The sequence below is a fragment of the Mobula birostris genome, chromosome 2 (genome assembly GCF_030028105.1).
Source record: "Mobula birostris isolate sMobBir1 chromosome 2, sMobBir1.hap1, whole genome shotgun sequence".
NCBI lineage: Eukaryota > Metazoa > Chordata > Chondrichthyes > Myliobatiformes > Myliobatidae > Mobula > Mobula birostris.
In genome coordinates, this window is record NC_092371.1 from 151,911,537 (window position 1) to 151,937,208 (window position 25,672).

The following is a 25,672-nucleotide window of genomic DNA, read 5'->3' on the forward strand; positions in this document are numbered from 1 at the left end:
AATCCCCAGGCCAGATGGTCTGCATCCCAGAGTTCTTAAGGAAGTCGCCCAAGAAATAGTGGATGCATTAGTGATAATTTTTCAAAACTCTTTAGATTTTGGACTAGTTCCTGAGGATTGGAGGGTGGCTAATGTAACCCCACTTTTTAAAAAAGGAGGAAGAGAGAAACCGGGGAATTATAGACCGGTTAGCCTGACAGCGGTGGTGGGGAAAATGCTAGAGTCAGTTATCAAAGATGTGATAACAGCACATTTGGAAAGCGGTGAAATCATCGGACAAAGTTAGCATGGATTTGTGAAAAGAAAATCATGTCTGACGAATCTCATAGAATTTTTTGAGGATGTAACTAGTAGAAAGGATAGGGGAGAACCAGTGGATGTGGTATATTTGGATTTTCAAAAGGCTTTTGACAAGGTCCCACACAGGAGATTAGTGTGCAAACTTAAAGCACACGGTATTGGGGGTAAGATATTGCTGTGGATAGAGAATTGGTTGGCAGACAGGAAGCAAAGAGTGGGAATAAATGGGACCTTTTCAGAATGGCAGGCAGTGACTAGTGGGGTACCACAAGGCTAAGTGCTGGGACCCCAGTTGTTTGCAATATATATTAATGACTTAGATGAGGGAATTAAATGCAGCATCTCCAAGTTTGCGGATGACACGAAGCTGGGCGGCAGTGTTAGCTGTGAGGAGGATGCTAAGAGGATGCAGGGTGACTTGGATAGGTTAGGTGAGTGGGCAAATTCATGGCAGATGCAATTTAATGTGGATAAATGTGAGGTTATCCACTTTGGTGGCAAGAACAGGAAAACAGATTATTATCTGAATGGTGGCTGATTAGGAAAAGGGGAGGTGCAACGAGACCTGGGTGTCATTATACACCAGTCATTGAAAGTGGGCATGCAGGTACAGCAGGCGGTGAAAAAGAGGAATGGTATGCTAGCATTCATAGCAAGAGGATTCGAGTACAGGAGCAGGGAGGTACTACTGCAGTTGTACAAGGCCTTGGTGAGACCACACCTGGAGTACTGTGTGCAGTTTTGGTCCCCTAATCTGAGGAAAGACATCCTTGCCATAGAGGGAGTACAAAGAAGGTTCACCAGATTGATTCCTGGGGTGACAGGACTTTCATATGATGAAAGACTGGATCGACTAGGCTTATACTTGTTGGAATTTAGAAGATTGAGGGGGGATCTTATTGAAACATATAAAATCCTAAAGGGATTGGACAGGCTAGATGCAGGAAGATTGTTCCCGATGTTGGGGAAGTCCAGAACGAGGGGTCACAGTTTGAGGATAAAGGGGAAGCCTTTTAGGACCGAGATTTGGAAAAACTTCTTCACACAGAGAATGGTGAATCTGTGGAATTCTCTGCCACAGAAAACAGTTGAGGCCAGTTCATTGGCCATATTTAAGAGGGAGTTAGATTTGGCCTTTGTGGCTGAAGGGATCAGGGGGTACGGGGGGAAGGCTGGTACAGGGTTTTGAGTTGGATGATCAGCCATGATCATACTGAATGGCGGTGCAGGCTCGAAGGGCCGAATGGCCTACTCCTGCACCTATTTTCTATGTTTCTATGTTTATGTTAAGTTATGTTAACTTATATTTGTCATATACTGTGCTGCTGCTGTAAAAAGCTAATTTTCATATCACTTATACCCTGATTATGTATGCCTACCGCAGTAAACTTGAACTGGAACATTCAACTTGATTGTAAAGTAGATAAGTTATCTTAACTTTAAATATAAAATCGATTCTCAATCTGTATAGACAAAAACAGTGGATTTTATATATGTTCAGAAGATTAAATTTAAAAATAGATTTTTGTGACCATTATTATCACTATTTTTCTAGCTATTTACAGAATGAAGAAATAGACATTTTATGTTTTACGCTAGTATTGGATCCATTACTGCTGTACTGGGGTAGTTTTCTCTGCTTGTATACACTTTAAACTTATATTTGGAACAAATTACTCAAAGAAGAGATGTTCTTCCACTGAGCCATCATGAATGACACTAATATATAGCACTGTCGGTATGAAAAATATCTGAAAAAATTCTGTTCATTTTTTCCCATGTGGAATAAAGAGAACAAAAAGCAGTGAATACAAATTCTTCTTTTAAGCTGCCACACAGAATGCAGTAAAGTGGTTAATTATTACTGATATTACCTTTCTTCATACTGAAAACTTTTGTCAAAGGAAGGTAAAGTTACAGAGGACTCCAGAGAGAGCTAGTAACTGACATGCTTGTTTTGGAATTGGTTGACATGGTGGCAATTTTATAAGGATAAAACCTGATGTGATGACATCAATCACTCCTTTGGGCTGAAATGCACACACACACACACACACACACACACTCCTATCTATCTCTTGGCATCCATGCCAACGTTCAGTCCCAGCTTGGTAACTTGGGCAATTATTTCCTTAACATGTTCATCCACTGCAACCAGGGAAGACCCCAGTTTGTGATGCTTGTCAGTATCACTGGACTTGAACTACTGAGGTCAAGAGAATAGACCAGGGCAACAGCTTTTCCATGTTAAAAACTCTCCTACACAGATCTCCTGTCAGCTTTGGACATGATGGACAACCACCACTATCCTCAGCAAAACCGCAGAGTCTAAGTTTTTCTGAAGAGTTATTTTTAGTGGCATTTTATTGCCTCAGGTGAATGAGAGCACTCCAACAACCTCAATTATTACCAGCGATTTGAAGCTCAAGTGATTTAATAAAATTGTAACAATTTTATTGAATGTTTTGCTTGCTAGGTTGTGTAAGAGACTGTACGTCCTTGCACCCATCAAGCTAAGATGTACAGGGGCTTTCTTTCGCTCCTCCATGTTATTTGTATTACAATACAGTTCAACCTTCTCGATATACGACTCCCAGCCTTCATTATTGCTACCAAATTCATTAACTTTCCCAAATGAAGCCGTCACCACGTTAATTTCACTATAAATTCAGTGCATATTTCACGGTTAACCGTGTGTCTTTTGATTTTCTTGTGCTGTTTAACTCTCGCTGCTTCATCCCATTACTATTGGTGCAGTTCATGATATTTTTTGACATTCAGCTTCATATTCATTGCTAATTTGTTGCGTCTGTGCACAGCTACACAGCAATTAAATAAAAAGACACATGCAGGATATGGCTTTAACTGGTGTATTCACACTGGTGAGAGACAACAAAACTCATACATAGATAACTGCACATGCGTAGATAACACTCCAATATGCAGTACTAAAGTGGAAGGGGGTTGATTGCTTTAAAAGAAATAGATCCATACATTACACTGAGATTGTGCCTGCTAGTGCTAGACTTGTCCACTATAAGAAGCATCCTCTACACATCCACTTTATCTGGACGTTTCAATTTTTGATAGGTTCCAATGAGATTCTCCCCCCCCACCTCATTCTTCTAAATTGCAGTGAATTCAAGCCCACAGTCTTCAAACGTTCCTCATATGATAAGCCTTTCATTCCAAGAATCATTTTCATGACCACCTTTGAACTGTAACCGATGTCAGTGCATTATTCTGAGATAAGAGGCCTAAAACTGCTCACAATACACTGTGAGGACTCGCAAGTGCCTTATAAAGCCTCAACATTACATCCTTGTTTATATTCTAATCCTCTCGAGATGAATGCTAATATTGCATTTGCCTTCCACACCACTGACTCAATCTGCAAATTAACCTTTAGGGAATCCTGCATGAGGACTCCTAAATCCCTTTGCACATTGGATCTTTGAATTTTCTCCCCATTTAGAAAATAGTCTATGCTTTTATTCCTTCTATCAAAGTACAGGACTGTACATTTTCCAACACTGTGTTCAATCTGCCTCTTCTTTGCCCATTCCCCTAATCTGTCTAAGTCCTTCTGCACTCTCCGTGCTTCCTCAACTCTACCTGGCTCTCACTGATCTCTGTACCATCCACAAACTTGGCCATAAAGCCATCAATTCCATCATCTAAATCATTGACATACAACATAAAAAGAAGTGGTCCCAACTTGAACCCCTGTAGAACACTACTAGTCACCAGCAGCCAAACAGAAGAAGCTCCCTTTATTCCCACTCTTTGCCTCTAGCAAATCAGCCAATGCTCTATCCATGCTAGTATCTTTCCTGTGTTGACGCGTGGCCAAGTGGTTAAGGCGTTTGTCTAGTAATTTGAAGGTCGCTAGTTTGAGCCTTGGCTGAGGCAGCGTGTGTGTCCTTGAGCAAGGCATTTAACCACATATTGCTCTGTGACAACACCAGTACCAAGCTGTATGGGTCCTAATGCCCTTCCCTTGGACAACATCGGTGGCGTGGAGAGGGGAGACCTGCAGCATGGGCAACTGCTGGTCGTCCATACAACCTTGCCCAGGCCTGCGCCCTGGAAACCTTCCAAGGTGCAAATCCATGGTCTCATGAGACTAACGGATGCCTATGAATGATCTTTCCTGTATATGATGAGCTCTTACGTCACGAAGCAACCTCATGTGTGACATTTTGTCAAAGGCCTTCTGAAAATCCAAGTACACAACAGCCATTGATTTTCCTTTGTCTCTTGTACTTGTTATTTCCTCAAAGAATACTAACAGATTTGTTAGGCCAGATTTCCTTTAAAACTATGCTGACTTTGGCCTATTTTACCACATGCCTCTAAGTACCATGAAACCTCATGCTTAACCATCAATTCTAACATCCTCCCAAGCACCGAGGTCAGGCTAACCAGCCTATTTTTTTTCCCTTCCTTCTGCCTCCCTTCCTTCTTGAAGAGTGAATTTACAATTTTCCAGTCCTCTAGAATCATGCCAGAAACTAGTGATTCTGGAAAGATCATTACTAATGCCTCCTCAATCTCTTCAACTACCTCTTTCAAAACTCTACAATGTAGTCTATTTGGTCCAGGTGATTTAATTACCTTCAGACCGTTCAGCTTCCCAAGTGCCTTCTCCTTAGTAATAGCAACTGTAGACACAACTGTCTTCTGACATGCTCGAACATCCAACATACTACAAATATCCTCCCCAGTGAAAACTGACGCAGAACACTTATTCAATTCATCCACCCTTTCTTTGTCCCCCTTTACTACCTCTTCAGCATCATTTTCCAGCACTGATAACTACTCTCACCTCTCTTTTAATCTTCTAACCACTGAAAAAACTTTTGGTATCCTCTTTAAAATTATTGGCTAGCTTAACTTCATATTTCATCTTTTCCCTCCTTATGGCTTTTTAGTTGCCTTCTGTTGGCTTTTAAAAAGTTTCCCAATTCATTAACTTCCCACCAATTTTCGCTCTATTTTATGCCCTTACTTTGGCTTTTATATTAACGTTGACTTCCCATGTCAGCCATGGTTGTGTCATCCTGCCTTCAGAATACTTTTTCTTCTTTGGGATGTATCTATCCTGCATCTTCTGCATTGCTCTTGGAAACTCCAGCAATTGTTGCTCTGCCATCATGCTAATGTCCCCTTCCATATAACCATATAACCATATAGCCATATAACAATTACAGCACGGAAACAGGCCATCTCGGCCCTTCTAATCTGTGCCGAACTCTTACTCTCACCTAGTCCCACCGACCTGCACTCAGCCCATAACCCTCTATTCCTTTCCTGTCCACATAGCTATCCAATTTAACTTTAAATGACAACATCGAACCTGCCTTAACCACTTCTGCTGGAAGCTCGTAAAGAAGTTTCCTCTCATGTTACACCTAAACTTTTGCCCTTTAATACTTAACTCATGTCCTCTTGTTTGAACCTCCCCCAATCTCAATGGAAAAAGCCTATCCATGTCAACTCTATCTATCCCCCTCATAATTTAAAATACCTCTATCAAGACCCCCCCTCAACCTTCTATGCTCCAAAGAATAAAGACCCAACTTGTTCAACCTTTCTCTGTAACTTAGGAGATAAAACCCAGGTAACATTCTGGTAAACATTCCAATCAATGTTGGCGACCTTCTCTCTCATGTCTCTGTAATTCCCTTCACTCCACTGTAATACTCATACATTTGACTTTAGATACTCTCTCTTAAATTGCAGAGTAAATTCTATCATATTATTTGTGCCTCTTAAGGGTTCCTTTACCTTAAACTGCCTGATCAAATCTGGTTCATTACACAAAACCCAATCCAAAATAGCTGATCCCCTAGTGGGCTCAGCCACAAGCTGCTCCTAAATACCACCTCATAGGCATTCTACAAATTGGCTCTTGGTATCCATAATCAGCACCAACCTGATTTTCCCAATCTTCCTGCACATTGAAATCCCCCATGACTATCAGGACATTGCCCTTTTGACACACATTTTCTATCTCCCATTGTAATTTGTAGCCTACATCTTGGCTACTGTTAGGAGGCCTGTATATATCTACCATCAGTGTCTTTTTCCCCTTGCAGTTCCTTAACATTACACAAAACGATTCTACATCTTCCCATCTTATGTCATCTCTTTTTAATGATTTGTTTTCATTTTTTACCAAAGAGGTTGTGCCACCCTCTACACAAACAGGAGAAGATCTGTAGATGCTGGAGCCGACTCAATCCGAGCAGCACACACAAAATGCTAGAGGAACTCACAAGGCCAAGCAGCATCTACAGAAAAGAGTACATGCGATGTTTCGGGCCGAAACGTCAACTGTACTTTTTACAATAGATGCTGCCTGGCCTGCTGAGTTCCTCCAGCATCTTGTGTGTGATACCACCCTTGTACATGATGCCTACCTATACATAAGACCATAAAACCATAGGAGCAAATTCAGCCCACTTGGGCCTTCGAGTCTGCTTCGCCATTTCATCATGGCTGATCTAGTTTTCTCTCAGCCACAATCTCCTGCCTTCTCCCCTGACTAATTAAGAGTCTGTCAACCTCTGCCTTAAATATGCCCAATGACTTGACCTCCACAGCTTTTTGTGGCAATGAATTCCACAGACACATCACTCTTTGGCTAAAGAAATTCCTCCTTATCTCCACTCCAAATGGACGTCCCTTTATTCTGAGACTGTGCCCTCTGGATACAGACTCCACCATCATAGGAAACATCCTTTCTATATCTGCTCTATCAAGACCATAAGACATAGGAGCAGAATAAGGCCATTTGACCCATTGAGTTTGCTCCAGCATTGAATCATGGCTGCTCCTTTTCATTCCGCCTCCAAACCATTCCCCGTTCTTCTCCCCATGTCCAATCAAGAACCTATCAGTCTCTGCCTAAAATACACCCAACAATTTGGCCTCTCCAGCTGCCTGTGGTAACAAATTCCACAAATTCATCAACCTCTGGCTAAAGAAACTTCTCTGCATCTCTGTTTTAAATGGACCCCGTGTTTATCCTGAGGTTGTGTCCTCTTATCTTAGACTTCCCCACCATGGGAATCATCCTTTCCATCTACTCTGACTAGGCCTTTCAACATTTGAAAGGCTACAATGAGATCCCTCCTCATCCTTGTGAGGCACCTCTGGATCCTTCCAATGCCAGCACATCTTTTCTTAGATAAGGAGCCCAAAACTGTTCACAATAAGCAAAGTGAGGCCTCATCAGTGCCTTGTAAAACCTCAGCATCACATCCCTGCTCTTGTGTTCAAGACCTCTTGAAATAAATGCTTACATTCCATTTGTCTTCCTTACCACCAACTTTACCTGCAAGTTAACTTTTGGGTGTTCTGTACAAGGACTCCCAAGTGCATTTGTATCTCAGAGTTTTTGAATTTTTTCCCTGTATAGAAAATAGTTTGCACACTTATTTCTTCTACCAAAGTGCATGACCATGCATTTTTCAACATTGTTTTTCATTTGTCACTTTCTTGCCCATTCTCCTAATCTGTCTAAGTCTTTCGGCAGCCTATCTGTTTCCTCAACACTACCTGCCCCTCCACCAATCTTCGTATCATCTGCAAACTTGGCAACACAGCCATCTATTCCATCATTTAAATCATTGATATACAGCATAAAAAAAGTGGTCCCAACATCGATCCCTGTGGAACACAACTGGTCTCTGGCAGCTGACCAGACAAGGATCCTTTTATTCCCACTCCCTGCCTCCTATGAGTCAACCAATGCTCGAACCATTTTAGTAACTTTCCTGTAATAACATGGGCTTTTAGCTTGGTAAGCAGTCTCATGTGTGGCACCTTCTGAAAATCTAAATATACATCATCCACAACATCCCCTTTATTTATCCTACTTGTAATCTCCTCAAGGAATTCCAACAGGTTTGTCAGGCAAGATTTTCCCTTAAGGAACCCATGTTGAGTTTGTCCTGTCTTGTCCTGTGTCACCAAGTACTCCATCACCTCATCCTCAACAATTGACTCTAACATCTTCCCAACCACTGAGGTAAGGTTAACTGGTCTATAATTTCCTTTCTGCCGCCTTTCTACTTTGTTAAAGAGTGGAGTGACATTTGCAATTTTCTGACACCATGCCAGAGTCCAATGATTTTTGAATGATCATTTCTAATGCTTCCACAATCTTTATCACTACCTCTTTCAGAACACTAACACTAAGGTGCAGTTCATCTGGTCCAGGTGACTTATGTACCCTTAGGTCTTTCAGCTTTTGAGCACCTTCTCCTTTGTAATAGTAAATCCACTCACTTCTCTTCTTTCACACACTAGGAATCTGGTACATTGCTAGTGTCTTCCACAGTGAAGACAGATGCAAAATACTCATTTAGTTCGTCTGCCATCTCCATGTCCCGTTATTATTTCTCTGGTCTCATTTTCTAGTGGTCCTATATCCACTCTCATCTCTCTTTTATTTTTTACATACCTGAAAAAGCTTTTGCAATCCATTTTGATATTGTTCAATAGCTTGCTTTCATAGTTCATCTTTTTACTTCTAATGATTCTTTTAATTGCTCTCTATAGGTTTTTAAAAGCTTCCCAATCCTCTATATTCCCACTAATTTTTGTTTTGTTGTATACCTTCTCTTTTGTTTTCATATTAGCTTTGACTTACCTTGTCAGCCACAGTTGTCCCATTTTGCCATTGGAGTATTTCTCCATTTTTGGAATACATTTGTCCTACACCTTTCTCATTTCAACTTTTGATAGATTTCAATGAGATCCCCTCTCATTCTTCCAAATTCCAGTGAATATGGGTGCAACGCCATCAATTGAACTTCAAGCAACCTTTTCATTCCCAAAATTATTCTTGTGACCCTCCTCTGAACCCTCTCCAATGTCAACACATCCTTTTTTTAGATAAGGGGCCCAAAAGTGCTCACAATACTCCAAGTGAGTTCATTCCAGTGCCTTACAAAACCTCAGCATTACATCCTTGATTTTATATTCTTGTCCTCTTTAAATGAATGGTGACATTGCATATGCCTTCCTCACCGCAGATTCAAGCTACAAATTAACTTTTAGGGAATCCTGCACAAGTCACATTGCACCTTACAGTTTTGAATTTTCTCTCCATTTAGAAAATAGTCTACACTTTTAGTTCTACAAAATTGCACAACCATTCATTTCCAACACTATATTCCATCTGCCAGTTTTTTGCCCATTCTCCTAATCTATCAAAATCCTTCTGTAGCCTCTCTGCTTCCTGAACACTACATGTCCCTCCAGCTATCTTTGTATCATCAACAAACTTGGTCACAAAACCATCAATTCCATCATCCAAATAATTGACATATGATGTAAAAAGAAGCGGTCCCAACACAGGCCCTTGTGGAACACCAGAAAGTAACAGCATCCAACCAGAAACAGCTCCCTTTATTTCCATTCTTTGCCTTCTACCAATCATCCAATGCTCTCTCCATGCAAGTATCTTTCCTGTAATACAATGGGTTCTTAACGTGTTTAGTAGCCTCATGTTGCCACATTGACAAAGGCCTTCTGAAAATCTAAATACAAAAATCCATTGATTCTCCTTTATCTCTCTTGTTTGCTATTTCTTCAAAGAATCCCAACAGGGTAATCAGGCACGATTTTCAGGGTAATCAGTATTCTGACATCACATCCTGATCTTGAGTTCTTTAGAGAGTTCTAAAAGATTGGCAGGCAAAATTTTCTCTTGAGGAAATCATGCTAACTATGAACTATTTTATCATGTGCTCCCAAATACCCTAAAACCGGATCCTTAGCAATCGTCTCCAACATCTTCCCAACTACTGAGGTCAGATTAACTGGCCTATAGGTTCCTTTCTTCTGCCGCTCTTCCTTCTTGAAGAGTGGAGTGACATTTTCAATTTTCCAGTCCTCCAGAAACATGCCAGAATCTACTGATTCCTGAAGGATCATTACTAATACCTCCAGAAACTTTTCAGCCACCTTTTTCACAACCCTGGTTGGTACAACGGCTGCTCCATGTGATTTATCTACCTGAGCACCCTTTAGTTTCCCAAGTACCTTTTCCCTGGTAATGGCAATGTCACTCACTTCCGTCCCCGACACTGAAAAATTCCGTATACTGCTAGTATGTTCACAGTGGAGACTGATGCAAAATACTTATTCAGTTTGTTTGCCATTTCCTTGTCCCACATTACTACCTCTCCAGCATCCTTTTCCAGTGGTCTGACATCTACTCTCGACTTGTTAAAATCTTTATATACCTGAAGATTTTCTCTCTTTATGAGTATTTTTTTTGTCTTATATTGATTTTTAAAAGCTTTCCAATCCTCTAACTTCCTTCTATTATATGCCCTCTCTTTGGCTTTTATGTTGGCTTTGACTTCCCTTATCAGCCACAGTTGCATCATTCTGCATTTAGAAAACTCCTTCTGTGGGATTTATCCATCCTGCATATTCTGACTTGCTCACAGATGTTCCAACTATTGCTGCTGTGCCATCATCCCTGCCAGTGCCCCTTCCAGTCATCTTTGGCTAGCTCCTCTTTCGTGCCTCCGTAATTCCCTTTACTCCACTGTAATAACGATACATCTGACTTTAGCTTCTCCCTCTCAAATTGCAGGGTGAAATATATCATATTCTATGATAAAGAATTCCTTTAAGTTCTCCAATTAATTCCTCTTCATTGTACTAGACCCAAACCGGAACAGCAGATCCCCTAGTGGATTAAAACACAAGCCACTCTAAAAAGCTATCTTGTGGGCATTCCACAAATACATCCTTTCGGGATCCAGCTGTAACCCAATTTTCCCAATCTACCTGCATGATCAAATTGCACATGACTATCATAATATTGCCCTTTTGTCAAGCCTTTTCTATCTGTCATTGTAATTTGTAGCCCACATCCTGGCTACTGTTTGGAGGCCTGTATATAACTCCCATCAGGAGCTTTTTACTTTTGCAGTTTCTTAGCTCTACCCACAATGATTCTACACCCTCCAACCTGATGTCACTTCTCTCTGAGGATTTAGTATCATTTTTTACCAACAGTTCTACCCTACCGCCTCTGCCTTCCTGCCTGTCCTTTTGGGTAAACCTGTATCCTTGCATGTTAATCTCCCAACTGTGATCTTCTTTCAGTTAGTACTCAGTGATGCCATTTCATAATTGCCAATCCCTAACTCTGCTACAAGTTCATCCACCTTATTCCATATACTGCATTTATTCAAAAATAATATCTTTTTTTTGTAATTTATTTTTTATTGAAGTTCATCATCAAACAAACATTTCCATAAGATGTATTTCAGATACAGTACATATATATCATATAGTCATATTTGTCACAAATCTCCACATAATATTTATCTGAGGTATACACTTATAGAAAGGAGAGGAAAGAAAGAACAATCAAAAGAAGAAAACTGTGTACAAAGTAGGGAATGATCTTTTTTTAACATATTCATTGAGTTGTGAGAATAAATTCAGGCCTATGAGGTATTATGTAGTTAAACCATTCTTCCCAGTATGAATCAATTTGTTCCAACTTATGATTAACAGATGCTGTTATCTTCCTGTATTTGTCACTCTTTTCAATTTAGCTCACCCTGCTGACTACAATTTTGTTCCATCATCTGCTTGTCTTTCCTCACACTCCCAGCGCACACTTGAATGCCAACTGGCCCATCCTCAGCCCTATCTCTCAATTTCCTATTCCTCTGCCAAATTAGTTTTAATCCCCCCCAAAAAGCTCTAGCAAACCTGTCCACAAGGATATTGGACCCTTCAGGTTCAGGTGTTACCTTTTCCTTTTGTACTGTTTGCAACTTCCACAGATTCATATCAATGATCCATAAATTTGAAACCCAGCCCCCAGCACCAGTTCCTGAGCCACTCATTCAATGGCAAGTCATCCAATTTTTATCCTCACTGTTGCATGGAACAGGCAATCGTCCAGAGGTTACTACCTTGCAGGTCCTGTTTTTCAGCTTTCTACCTAGCTCCCTAAGTTATCTCTTCAGGACCTACCTATGTCATTGGTACCAATATGTTCCAAGACTTCCGGCTCCTCACCCTTTCCCTTTAAAATGCCATGGACCCGATCTGAGACATCCCTGACCTCAGCACCTGGGAGGCAACAAGCCTCCCAGTTGTCTCTATTGAATCCATAGAATCTCGTGTCTATTCCTCAATGTATGGAATCCCCTATTACTACCACAGTCCTCTTCTCTCCCTTTCCCTTCTGAACCATAGGTTGCTGCAGCTTCCCCCTTGTAGTTCATCCACACCAACAATATCAAACTTGTATACTTATTATTGTGGGGAACAGGCACAGGGCTACTTTGCACTGGCTGCAAATTTCCTTTTCCTCTCCTGACAGTCAACCAAATACCTGCCTTCTGCAACTTTAGGGAGATTACCTCTTTGTAGCTCCTATTTATCATCGTCTCAGTTTCCCTTATGAGCTGAAGATCACTGAGCTGCAGCTCAATTTCCTTAATACATTTTCTGAGGAGCTGAGGCTTGGTCCATCTGCTGCATATGAACCAAATGTCTCCCGGAACTCCCATATCTCACACGAAGAACACAAAACAACCCCTGGAGCCATTCACACTGCTCCAACTGTATACTATCAGAATGAGGAATAAAGAATGAAGAAGAAGAAAGTTAGCAGATATGTACCTTGCTCAAGTCTCTTCTCACCACATCCCAGTGAGCCACAGCACATTCTAACACTAACACTGGTCCACTCACACTGTGGCCACTCTGTTCCTATTTGCCCTTGCTAGTGAATTGCTATTTGATTGGGCCACTGGAAAACACTGAAGGTCCGTTAACGTTCCTTTTTAAATCTCGCTCATGGTCCTGTGAGTTGCCTTCTCTCTGGCTCCTGGTTTGATTGGGCCACCGGAAAATGCAGAATGCCTGTGAACACTCCTTTGTAAGTCTCACTGATGGACCTATAATTTGTGTCCTCTCTCACTCCCAAGTCAATTAGGCCACCGGAAACACAGCAAAGGCCTGCAAATGCTCCTTGTTAAATCTCACTCGCGGACCAGTGAGTTACCTCCTTTCTCGCTCCTGATTTGATTGGGCCACTGGGAAAAAAGTCCACAGTCATCTTGCACTCCATGCCACTGGGCATTGACCCCAGTCTGTCAAAGACCATGTGATAGCTGCCCATGCATCAGCCTCCTCATGTTAAGCATGGGCTTTCTCCATTAAGGAAATTATGTGGATCTCAGAGCAGCCTCTACAGCCATCTGAGGACCCACCAACAGAAAACCCATTAGGAGAGCATCATACTCAATTTGAGTGATTGCATCACTGTTACTACTTCATATGAATAACAGTTTAACCTGGGTATCTTGAAATGACAGGAAACTGCTGAGTAGAAATAGAAATAAACTTCTATTCTAGCTGTCAGCACATTCTACCAGCTAGCTTCACTAGTTTGTTTACCACCATCCACCCTTTCACTCACACTATCACCTCAAGGAAATTAGGTTATCTTGCAAGCTTATAAGCCCCATTAGGAAGACTAAATAAGTTATATCTGCCCTTGCCAATGAATGCAGCCACAGCATAAAAACTGGTTAAGAGGCTTGCTTTGTACCCCTCCGAGATGTACATGAATATTGGTGAAACAGTGAGTTGGGAATGTATTTAGACCCTGGGATGGAAATCAACAGCATTGGTTCACCATATGTGATGCCACAGGGCATCATTATTACCTGCCCACCCATTGACTCAGCACCAAAGCCTGAAGACAGATGTATTTGAATAATGAGATGGTTTCTTGTGACTTTCCCTCTGGGATCCAAGCAAGAATCTGGAGCAGTAATCTTCCATTCTATCTGACTACCACAGGTGTAATTATCAAATATCTAATCTGAACATTCTTACAGAAACATCTGCATGATGTTAATTTGAAGATAATATTGTTTCCTAATACTCCTATAGCAACTGATCTGTCCTAGACCAATTGTCAGCAGATATATCACAAACTGACTCACCTAAATATCTATTATGATTCAGATATTACATCATATTTTAGCCGGTTGCTACGTACAGTATATCTAATATAAGAATGCATTAGGAGGCACGACACGAGCAGATTGTCCTTTAAAAAAAACATCTGGGCTACTTCTACCCTGGAGGGAAGTGTACCTTGTAAAGTCTTTCCCTGGAGAATTTTGCCTAACCTTGGAAAGCTGTGTTACATTTTGATGTATTCATAGCTATGGAATCATGGAAGTTGAAAGCTCGAAGGTGAACGGGCCGAATCCTGGCTATGGCCATGATTCAAAGAGAAATGCTAGAGTTCAGCCATTTGAATGGAATTTAGTCCAGACCTGAATTACAGGTACTGCAAGCTTGAAACTCAGTGACAGATTTGGAAGGCCGTACTTGTCATTTAGACTTACTACTGGTCCACACATTGACTTTAGCAGTGGGTCCCATCCTTGTTGGGATTGATTGATTGCAGTGGGGATTCTGACCCTACAGAGCTGGAAGCTGGTTATACTGCCTATATTATTTTGCTTTAATGTTTGAATTATTTCTAGTGTTTTTGTATGTGTTGAACATCAAAATCAGAACAGTACACAAGGATATGTGTGGCTAGGCACAGCTCAAATACCATCTATACATTTGACGATGATACAGCCATTGTTGGTAGAATCTCAGCTGGAGAGGAGAGGGCGTACAGGACCGAGATATGCCAACTGGTGGAGTGGTGTTGCAGCAACAACCTTGTGTTCAATGTCAGTAAGACGAAAGAGCTGATTGTGGACTTCAGGAAGGATAAGACAAAGGAACACATACCAATCATCGTAGAGGGATCAAAAGTGAAGAGAGTGAGCAGTTTCAAGTTCCTGGGTTTGAAGATCTTTGAGAACCTAACCTGGTCCCAACATATCGATGCAGGTTCAAAGGTTCAATTTGATGTCAGCGTAATGGATACAATATACATCTTGAAATGCTTTTGCTCCACACACGTCCACAAAAACAGAGAAGTGCCCCACAGAATGACAGACAGTTAAACATAAGCACCCCAAAGTCCCTCACCCCAGCTCCCCTCCCTCCCAGACGTAAGTGGCAGCAAGCAACAATTCTCCCTCCCCCCACCGACTAAAAAAGCAAGCATTGCAGCCACTGAGCGTTCAAGCATGAGCAAAGCAACAGAAAAGACGCAGACTTCCAGTTACCCCAAAGACTGCGTTTCACACAGTATTCGACATACCTAATAAGGGAGAAAGAGGTGTCGCCGTTTTCCCAGCGAGCGAGGAGACATAACAAACAATTCACTGGTTTACGATGTCATAAGTCAGTTGCATTGCTTTTTTCGAGCTCTGTGCCTGAAGGTCGCAGGGATCCCAGGTCTTTGGGCCCACAGCAGTAGATTTTCCGACTCCCCCGACAACACACAGCTGTGACACCGACCCTCGATCCGCCCGTCTCCAGAGCCCCGAGACCTTAGGCTTCTAAATTCGAGCCGGATCCTCAGGCTGAATCCTTGGTGTTCCGAACAACGGCCAGTCCTGAAACCCCGGGAACAGGTCCCAATCCCACAAAGAACTGGAGTCAGTGCATAGCTCCAGGTCAGGGTCTTCAATAGAACCCTGAAAGGGAAAAATAAAGATATTAAAGATGGAAATAGAGCTGTTTCCAAAGATATAAGCAAAGGAGCCACCGTTTAGCGCCATCTTAACTTCGCTCCACCTCCCCGAGTTCATGAAGGCAAGACAGCGACTATACTTCATTAGGAGTTTGAAGAGATTCAACATGTCAACAAATACACTCAAAAACTTCTATAGATGTACCGTGGAGAGCATTCTGACAGGCTGCATCACTGTCTGGTGTGGGGGGGGGGGTGCTACTGCACAGGACTGAAAGAAGCTGCAGAGGGTTGTAAATTTAGTCAGCTCCATTTTGCGTACTAACCTGCAAAGTACCCAGGATATCTTCAAGGAGTGGTGTCTTAGAAAGGCGGTGTCCGTTATTAAGGACCTCCAGCACCCAAGGGCATGTCTTTTTCTCACTGTTACCATCAGGTAGGAGGTACAGAAACATGAAGGCACACACTCAGTGATTCAGGAACAGCTTTTTCTCCTCTGCCATCCGATGCTTAAATGGACATTGAACCTGTATTGTAATTGATATATTTATTTATTATTATTATTTTTCTTCTTCCATATTATGTATTGCATTGAACTGCTGCTGCTAAGTTAACAAATTTCACTAAATAATGCCGGTGATAATAAACCTGATTCTGATTCTATCTGTTAAGCCCTTCAGCCCTCTAGGACTGTGCCAAGCATGATGCCGACCTAACCAACAGTTTTGCTTGTACATGGTCTTTATCTCTGTATTCCCTGCCGGATCTAAACACCTCCTCGATGTTGCTCTACTATCTGCATCTACCTTCTTCCCTGGTGGCACATTACAGATACCTACAACTCTTTGTGTAAAAAGAAAACAGCCTGGACAATATCCTTCAAACTTTCCTTCTCTGATCTTAGCCCTATGCCATCAAGTGTTTAATATTTACACCCTGAGAGAAAGACTATGTATCCTGCCTATACCTCTCAAAATTCATGTGCTTTCAGCCTCTGATGCTCCACAGAAAATACCCCAAGTTTGTCCTTCCTTTCCTTTATAGGTAGTACACTCCAATTGAGACTATCAGCTGCACTCTCTCAAAAGTCTCCACACTCTTCCCCTAGTGTGCTGATCAGGTCAGCATGCAATATTCTGAATTTGGACTAAACAATGTTTGATACAGTTGCAAAATGACTTGCTAACTTTCATACCTAATACCTTGACCATGAAGAGAAGTATGCTAATGCCTTCTTTACTGTTTTGACACTTAGAGGGAGCTATGGATGATCCTGTACTAATCCAGGCTCTTAATTTATTTGCCATTCCATTTATACTCCTTACACTTCAGACTATCAGTGACATTGTGTTCACTATTAATGTGGCTCCACTGGTTCTTCTCCTCAGGCTTACTTGACTTAACCTGTTGACCTTCGGCTCTGCATCACACACCCCTGCTACACCAGTTTCCTATCAGTGCCTCTCCAGTTTAGGTACATTCTGACTTTCTTGTGTAGGTCCCACTTGTTTCGGAAGAGAGCCCAGGGACTCAAGTATTAAAACCTCTCTCCTCCAGCCACACATTCCTAGTTCATCCCTCACTCACACACGGCTTAGCAGGTGGTGGCAGTTGTCCATCGTGTCCAACAATGACAGGAAATCTCTGCAGGGGAGTTGTTAAAGTGGAAAACTCATTCCACTCTCTCAACATCAGAAGTCCAGTTCCAGTGGTAGACACAGAGACTTGCTTGATCCTGAAGTAAGGGAGGCAATTCTTCAACCTGGCATTTTGTTTGCTCCCTTTCTGTACCCAGCTATAGAGTCACCTATCACCACTGCTCAAATGAACTTCTACATCTTTCCATTTGCTTCAGGAGGCATCCAGGACAACCAGTAGCAATTTCTTCTGGAAATCTGTAAGTAGGAAGATTCAACATAATCTAGATTTTATAGTGTTGGCATATAGAAATATTATTTAGAAATACAGTGCAGAATAGGCCCTTTGGGCCCAACAAGCAGCACTGCCCAACAATCAGCCTATGTAATACTAGCCTAATCATGGGACAATTTACAATGATCAAGTAGCCTTCTAACCAGTACATCTCTGGCTCTGGGAAGAAACCGGAGCACCTGGAAGAAACCCATGCATTCACGGGGAGATGTATGCACACCTTACAGGTGGCACTGGAATTGAACTCTGAACTCTGAAACACCCCAATCTGTAAGGGTGTTGTGCTAACAGCTATACTACCATGGTACCCAATTGCTCTTCCTCAGATCCTCCCTGGGGTTGGTGTCCAGTTGCAGAAGCAATTGAAGCCTCAATGTGAACTCCTAGGTAAAGGCATTTTTGGACAATGCAGTGTTCTCTCAATTCATTGATCTAGTATCATTACCATCGGTTAGTCCTGACATACTGAAGATTGAAGTCTGAAGGTCAATCGGAAGTTCAGAAATCGAAGCCCGAAGGCCAAAGCTCTGGATCTACAAGTCTGAAGTTCACTTAGGAAGTCGAAGGCACCTTGTCCACAAGTCCACTGGAGACCTGCAGGCATGTCTGTATGGATGTGTGGATGGGTAGGAAGGAGGAAAGAGCTTGTTTTGTTGCTGTTGATTTGTTATTTGTTGTGTTCAATTTTATAGTATTCTGTGTTGTTCTTCTAAGCATTGTGGGCATGCTACTTCAGTGCCGGAATGTGAGTTGGCACTTGTGGGATCCTTAGGTTGTGCTGGTTCTTAAAGCAAATAACACATTTCATAAGTGACAAATAAATGAATCTGAATTTCATTCCTTGGTGATGTTCAGAAATCCTCAAATAAGGTTTGAACCTAGATCTCTTCTTCAAGGGCAGAAGTGCTATCAACCATCTTCACTGGTGTTGATGTGTGATAGCCATTAGTGGTGTATTATAGTGGCAGACTCTCTTCCTGAGCAGATGGGAACAGATAAGCATCCTCATCTGTGAATTTGATGTCCAACCTTTTATGACAGCCACTTTGACTGTCTGAATAGCAACTTTTCTTTCTCATTCTGACTAACAGCTATCTAGGAATATCTTTTCAGTTGCTATGGATGCTCCTTGCCTGATAATGTACTGTCAGTTTCAGCTGAGACGTTCAACCTGATTCAAATCCTGGGCATGAGACTTTCCGTTGTAAGTTGTGTACCTGAAGTTTACCAAGATCTGACAGTGGTTAAAAGTGGCAATCAACAGCCATCCAATGAGGTGAAGGAGATTTGCAAAAAATCTGCACCAAGTTATCTTTCTTTTTCTAAATTTCCCTCAGATTCTCTTTTTTTCTGTCTTCACACTTTTCCATATGATTGGATTTGTTGGTAAATGGTAGGATAATCCTAGTGGCGAAGTCTGCTTTACAAACGTTATTAAAAATTCAGGAGGAGTAATGGAGCATCTTCATGGATTTCTGGATGTAGGTGGCCAAAAATGTAGTTCTCATAAAGTTGCGGGCATCTTCAGAAGTGACAGAATCCATGTTCAAGAGCAGCAAATACAGGCCCTGTGAGCCAACACACAGGCTAAAAGATTTCCCACTGTCATTGCCTTGGTAACTCAACTACAATTTGTCAGATCCTTCTGAATCCAAAATGCAAAACTGCTGCTTTGCCAGCCAGGAATATGTTGCCAATTAACATCTCAGGAGTGATTTAGTGGATTAATGGATTTCCTTTTTAGTAGAAGGTAAATGGGGTAGGAGGGCAGTTGACATGCCCCCAGATTGCTTCCTGTTGCAGTTCTACCAGCCCTGTTTCGCATCTCAAAGGACAGGAGCATCCTCTGTAAACAATGCAAGGTTGGTCCTTTTAAGGTGGAGCTTATAGTTCATTGAGTAGACCTGGAGAATAAATGTAATGGGTATCGAAGACCTGAAAGAACCAGTTGTGGTGACTTCCCATTGGTTGGAAATGGCCAGGTGCTGCTTTTGAGATCAGAGCAGGGAACCATGATTCTGTTAAACAAAATGTAACACATTACTTTTGGATCAGAGGCTCAGTAGTTTTTCACCTGCCCAGTCTGAGCTTCTGTCTCCTACCCCATTCCACAATTCTTCCAAAACATGCCTTCCATAAAGATTTCATTTCATGGTTGGGACTGTAAACTGTGTCAGGTGATGGGTTCCTGTCTATAGGTTTTCTCCAGTTTCAGATTAAAATCCAGCCTAATCCTATTCAATCCAAACCTGACCCGCTCCTGAGGATTTGTGACGCTTTCCATGTCTGACTACACCCAAACCCAACATATATAGTTGAAAACATAAAAACTACTGATCTGGAATCTGGAGCGACAAACAAGATGCTGGAGAAACTCGACAGGTCAGGTGGAATCTGTGGAGGGAAATGGACAGCTAGTATTTCAGGTTGGGGTCCTTCATCTGGACACATAGTTTGGTCCCATTGGGTTTGGGTTGAGTAGTCACTCCAGCTGACATCTTTCTAACAAGTAGACACTATCTATTATATTTCAAGATTGTTCTAATAAACCTGGCTTGAATTCCTCGTTTTCAGTTTGTTGCACTCAGCAAGCTAAAGTATCAATATAATGGAAAGAGTGCTAAGAAAATTTGCGAATGACATTGCTAGGACTAAGTTAAAAGGACAGCCTTGATGCATTAGGACTTTATTCCCTGAAGTGTATGAAACAGGGCTTACACAGGTTTGCTGAGACTAAAACTAGAGGTTATGGGTTAAGGGTGACCAGTGAAATGCTTAAGGGGAACATAAGAAGTAACTTCTGAACTCAGAGGGTGGTGAGAATGTGGAACGAGCTGTCAATGGAATTGGTGGACGTGGGTTCAATTTCAATATTTAAGAAAAATTTGGATAAGTACATGGATGGAAGGAGAACAGAGGACTATGGACAACACACTGGTCAATGATACTTGACAGAATAATATTTGGGCATGGTCTTGATGGACAAACGGCCTTTTTCTTTGCTTTAGTACCCTATGACTCTATAAGCTTTTAAATCAACCCCATTATCTTGCTAATTCTGGTTAAGTTTCTCCTTGTCACTGCCTTTCCTGCAGCAAGAAATTATTTTACCTAATAATCATGGGAATTGTGTGGGAAGTACCGGTTTTAAAGTGCCTTAAACTAATGAAAGACAGATAAAGCTTTCAAGTGTAAGCTGCTCATTGTATCAGTGATTACTGCTCGATACTACCACACTGCTTCAGTTGGAAGAAAGAGCTCTCCATCACACTCTGTTCAGGGTTACTTACCTTTCTGTTACTGGACCTCTCCATTACTCACTGCCCAAGCAGAAGTGAAACTCATTGCTTTTAGACACATAGCAACAGATGAAACATAGGCACTCAGATGCTGCGTTCAGAGATTGAGTTGCCATTAAGATTCCTGTAAGCAACTAGTAAAACTCAGAAGCAAGGATATTCCTTTATCTCTGCACATTCAGTAACAGAGGAAAAGAGTCTCTACCCCATTGATATATTGAAAAAAATCTTTGCAATAATTGAGAAAGCTGAAACCCCATCCTGCTGTACTATTTGTAGTTTCTCTTGTATATGTTTATTATCAATAATGTAATTCCAATCTCTTTATATCACTATTGTTATTACGTTTATGAACTTGAAATCTAATAAAAAGATTAAAAAAGAAAAGGAACCCCATCCTGCTGAATATTGATCAAAAATAAGCTATGCTACAAAACAAAGTAACTGATGAAGGGAGTCAGCAGGTCAGAATCTGTGGAGGGAAATGGACAGGGCCTTGAGCTGAAACATCAGTTGTTCATTTCCGTCCACAGCTGCTACCTGGCCTGCTGAGTTCCTCCAGCAGTTTGTTTACTTTACCATCTGCAATCTCTTGTGAAACCAACCTAAGCTACAGTAGGATTGATGTTCAAGATTCAAGATTCAAGAGTGGAGATTGCTTATTGTCATCCATCAGTCCAGGAGTACAAAGGAGAACAAAATGATTGTTACCGTGGTTCCGATGCAGCATTAAAAATACAGCAAGAATGAATAATACAATTAAAAAAGCAAACCAAACAGTAAGTATAAAAATAAAAGCAATTTTATAAAAAGCACGATGTACAAGTAACTTTTCTATACATAGACTAATTTTAGGAACATAAAGTGATGCTAGGTGATATGTATGTAGTTGTAGCAGGTGATGGGGTGAGTTAATGGGTGGAGGTGTTCATCAGCCTGACAGTTTTAGGGAAGTAACTGTTTTTAAGCCTACTCGGCTTGGTGTGGGTTTTGCTTAGACCCTTTCCTGATGGAGTGAGACAAATTGTCTATAAGCAGGTTCTTTATAACTTTTTCTGCAGACTGATCTGCTGCCTACCTAAATTACAGCTGTTAGGATCTATTTCCTTGCAGTATTCCTTGGGTTGATATGATATATTCCAGTGAAGAGTATTAAAGAGGAATCAAGTATTTGAAACAGTTTTTTGGCCTTAACTGATCCCCAGTCCATATTAGTCCCATTTTCCCACATCTGGCTTATATCCCTTTACACCTTTCCTATTCATCAACCTGTCCACGTTTTTTTTTAAACATTGTTAATATACCTGCCTGATCCACTTTCTCTGGCAGCTGATTCCATATATGGACCATCATCTGGATGAAAACGTTGCCCTTTAGTCTCCAATTAAATCTCTCCCCATCATCTTAGTTTTTGATTTTCCATCCCTGGGAAATTACCCTCACTGGTCTGACATCCCCTCACATATCCTCCATCCACAACATCTCTTAAAAGATACTTTGTGTATTTCACATTGTATTTGTGGGATTTTCCCTGCATATACATCCTGCATCAAGGCAAAGGCTGCACTTCAGATAGACATCACTGGTTGTAAGATACAGTGGAACATCACAAGCTTGTGAAAGGTGTGATGCAAGTCCAGATTTAAAAATGAAATAGAATAGCTCCCGTTTTCAACAAAAGATTGAAAGGTTCTTAATTTCTGCAATTGATAAACTACAGGAAGTGATTCATCAGGGGACAATTAGACCCCAGGGATGAGAGCCTCTCTACTTAAATACTTCTATACTGTCAGTGTCATTGTCACAATGCAAGTTCATACCAATCTCCTTAAAACCTCCTCAGCACAAGTGAACCTTTTAAATACACGTCACTTCACCAACAGTTGCTTGCAGGCATCTCAGAACAAGTTTCTTTACACTTGCATACAATTGGGACTTTCCAGCTGCAGCTGAGATAACTGAATCTCCTCCTGAATTCAGATGGCATTTCTGTCAAACCTGTGTGTGAGGAACTAAGTGCTCTCCCAGTGTGCTGTGACAATGTGCAATCAATCCACTGCTGATCACGTATGTACTGCTGCTTCACGCATCTCTCTTTTATGAATGCATTGCAGTTAGCACTTGTTGGTCCTCCTCTGGTTTTGAAGGTGACCGTGACATCACTGATAAGTTTGTTTTCCGTGAGTAATATGAGTGGCAGTTAATGCTGCTATGTGCTTTGAACTAAAAATAGTAAAAATTTTGGAAATATTCTGCAGGTCAGGCTGCACTTGTGGGAAGATAAAAAAGAGAGTCTAAAACTCCATTTCTCATGCCATCATGATCTGATGAATATTTCCATTATTGTCTGCTTTTAATTTTGATTTGCAAAATGTGCATTTTTAAAAAAAAATTCATTTTTGCACTTTGGACTGTCAGCGATGTGTGAAGCAGTGACATCGTGGGCCACCCTGGGTTGCATGATTAATGGCAGGTGTACAACAGTTGCAAGATTTATGTTGCTTGTGCTTCTGCTCTGATTTTCCACTCCATCTCTGTTCATTGCACAGGTCTGACCCTGATCCTTGAGAAGCTGCCTGATCCTCTGAGCATAATCTCGTCTTTGAAGTTTTCAGCTACTGCTGTGCTCTGCATCTCACAGGTTCAGCACTTTTCACTTCTTTAAGCCTCTCTCTAACTGCCTTCATCTGTCTACCAACTAGACAGCCCTGAAAGCATTATGGTACCTGAACAACCCATATCTCCACACTTGACCTTATCTGGTCATCTGTGGAACATAACAGCCATGATTAAAGTGCATATTAATGTAATCTATATTCTTGCAGAGAGCATCTGCGGTGCCAACACTGAGATATAGTGAAGAAATAAGCAGTCAACACACTGGGACTGGATCCTTCATCAGATATGGAAATGAAGGGGGAAGGAGCCATAATAAGGCAGGAGAGGGGAAGCAGTACAACCTGGCAGGTAACAGGTAAAAACTAGTGTGTGAGAAGGTGGTGGGTGTGGAGTGGGCGGGAGGATGAAGTGAGAAGCAGAGAGATGATAGCTGGAAGAGCTAAAGTGGAAGAAATCTGATTGGAGAGGAGGGTGGACCATGGGAGAAAAAGAAGGGGATGAGGGAACCAGAGGGTGGTAAATAGCAGATAAGGAGAAGGGGAGGGGGTAAGAGGGGAGCCAGAATGTGGAATGCAAAAAGAGAAAAGGAGGAAGGAGGAGAAATTATAGGAAGTTAGAAAATCTGATGTTCATGCCATCAGGTTGGAGGCTCCCCAGACTGAATATGAGATTTTGCTCCTCCAGTCGGAGAGTAGCTTCATGGCGACAACAGAGGAGGTCATGGATTGACATTCCAAAATGGGAATAGGAAGTTGAATTCAAATGGGTGTGACCACTTTGTTGAACATCTCGCTCAATCAACCACAAAAGACAACATTTCCGAGTGGATACTTGTGTTTATGCTCTCCATTTTGTTTGAACAGTCACCTTACGAATCTGACAGACATGCAGCTAAACTCAGTTGTGCAAGCAGTTACTGGACTTCCAAAGTCAACCCCCATTCGGTGGTTCCCAGTGCTTTCAATTTTAACTCTGCAACACACCACATGGTTTCAAGGAACTTTCTCTAGTCATGTGACCTCCTGCTCATCAGCTTCAACACAACACTGATGACAAATCGAAATGTGCCTGCAACCAGAGCAGCGTCCAGAACAAGGAGCTCATTCAGAGTAAATGGAAAGATATCCTGGGATTTCACCAGCTGTAAATGACATGAGTGATGTGGACAGTTAATTCACAGCCTTCATGACAGTCCATCTCAGAACTCACAAAGATTGCATGGAACCAAGACACCCTCAGGACTGCAGAGGGTTATAAACTTTGCCAGCTCCATCACACGCATTACCTTCTCCACCATCAAGGACGTCTTTGTTAGGCAGTGCCTCAAGAAGGCGGTATCCGTCATTATGAAGCTTCACCATCTGGAACATGTTGTCTTCTCATTACTACCATCAGAGAGAACATAGTGGATCCTTAAGGAACACATTCAATGATTTAGGAACAGCTTCTTCTACTTTACCAACAGATTTCTGAATGGCTCATAAACCCATGGACCTCATTACTTCTTTTTCTTCCACCATTTATTTGTAATTGTAATTTATAGGTTTATATGCCTGTACTGTACCACTGCTGCAAAACAGTACACTTCATGTCATACAGGTGGTATCTCATAGAGTGGCTACTGAGTGTATATTATGGCCATAAGATCATAAGATATAGGAACAGAATTAGGCTATTTGGTCCATCAAGTTTGCTTTGCCATTTCATCATGACTGGTTCATTTTCCCTCTCAACCCTAATCTCATGCCTTCTTCCCATATCCCTTTATGCCCTGAGCAATCAAGAGCCTATCAACCTCTGCCTTAAATACACCGAATGATTTAGCTTCATTAGCCACCTGTGGCAACACATTCTGCAGATTTACTACTCTCTGGCTAAAGAAATACCTCCTCATCTCTGTTCTAAA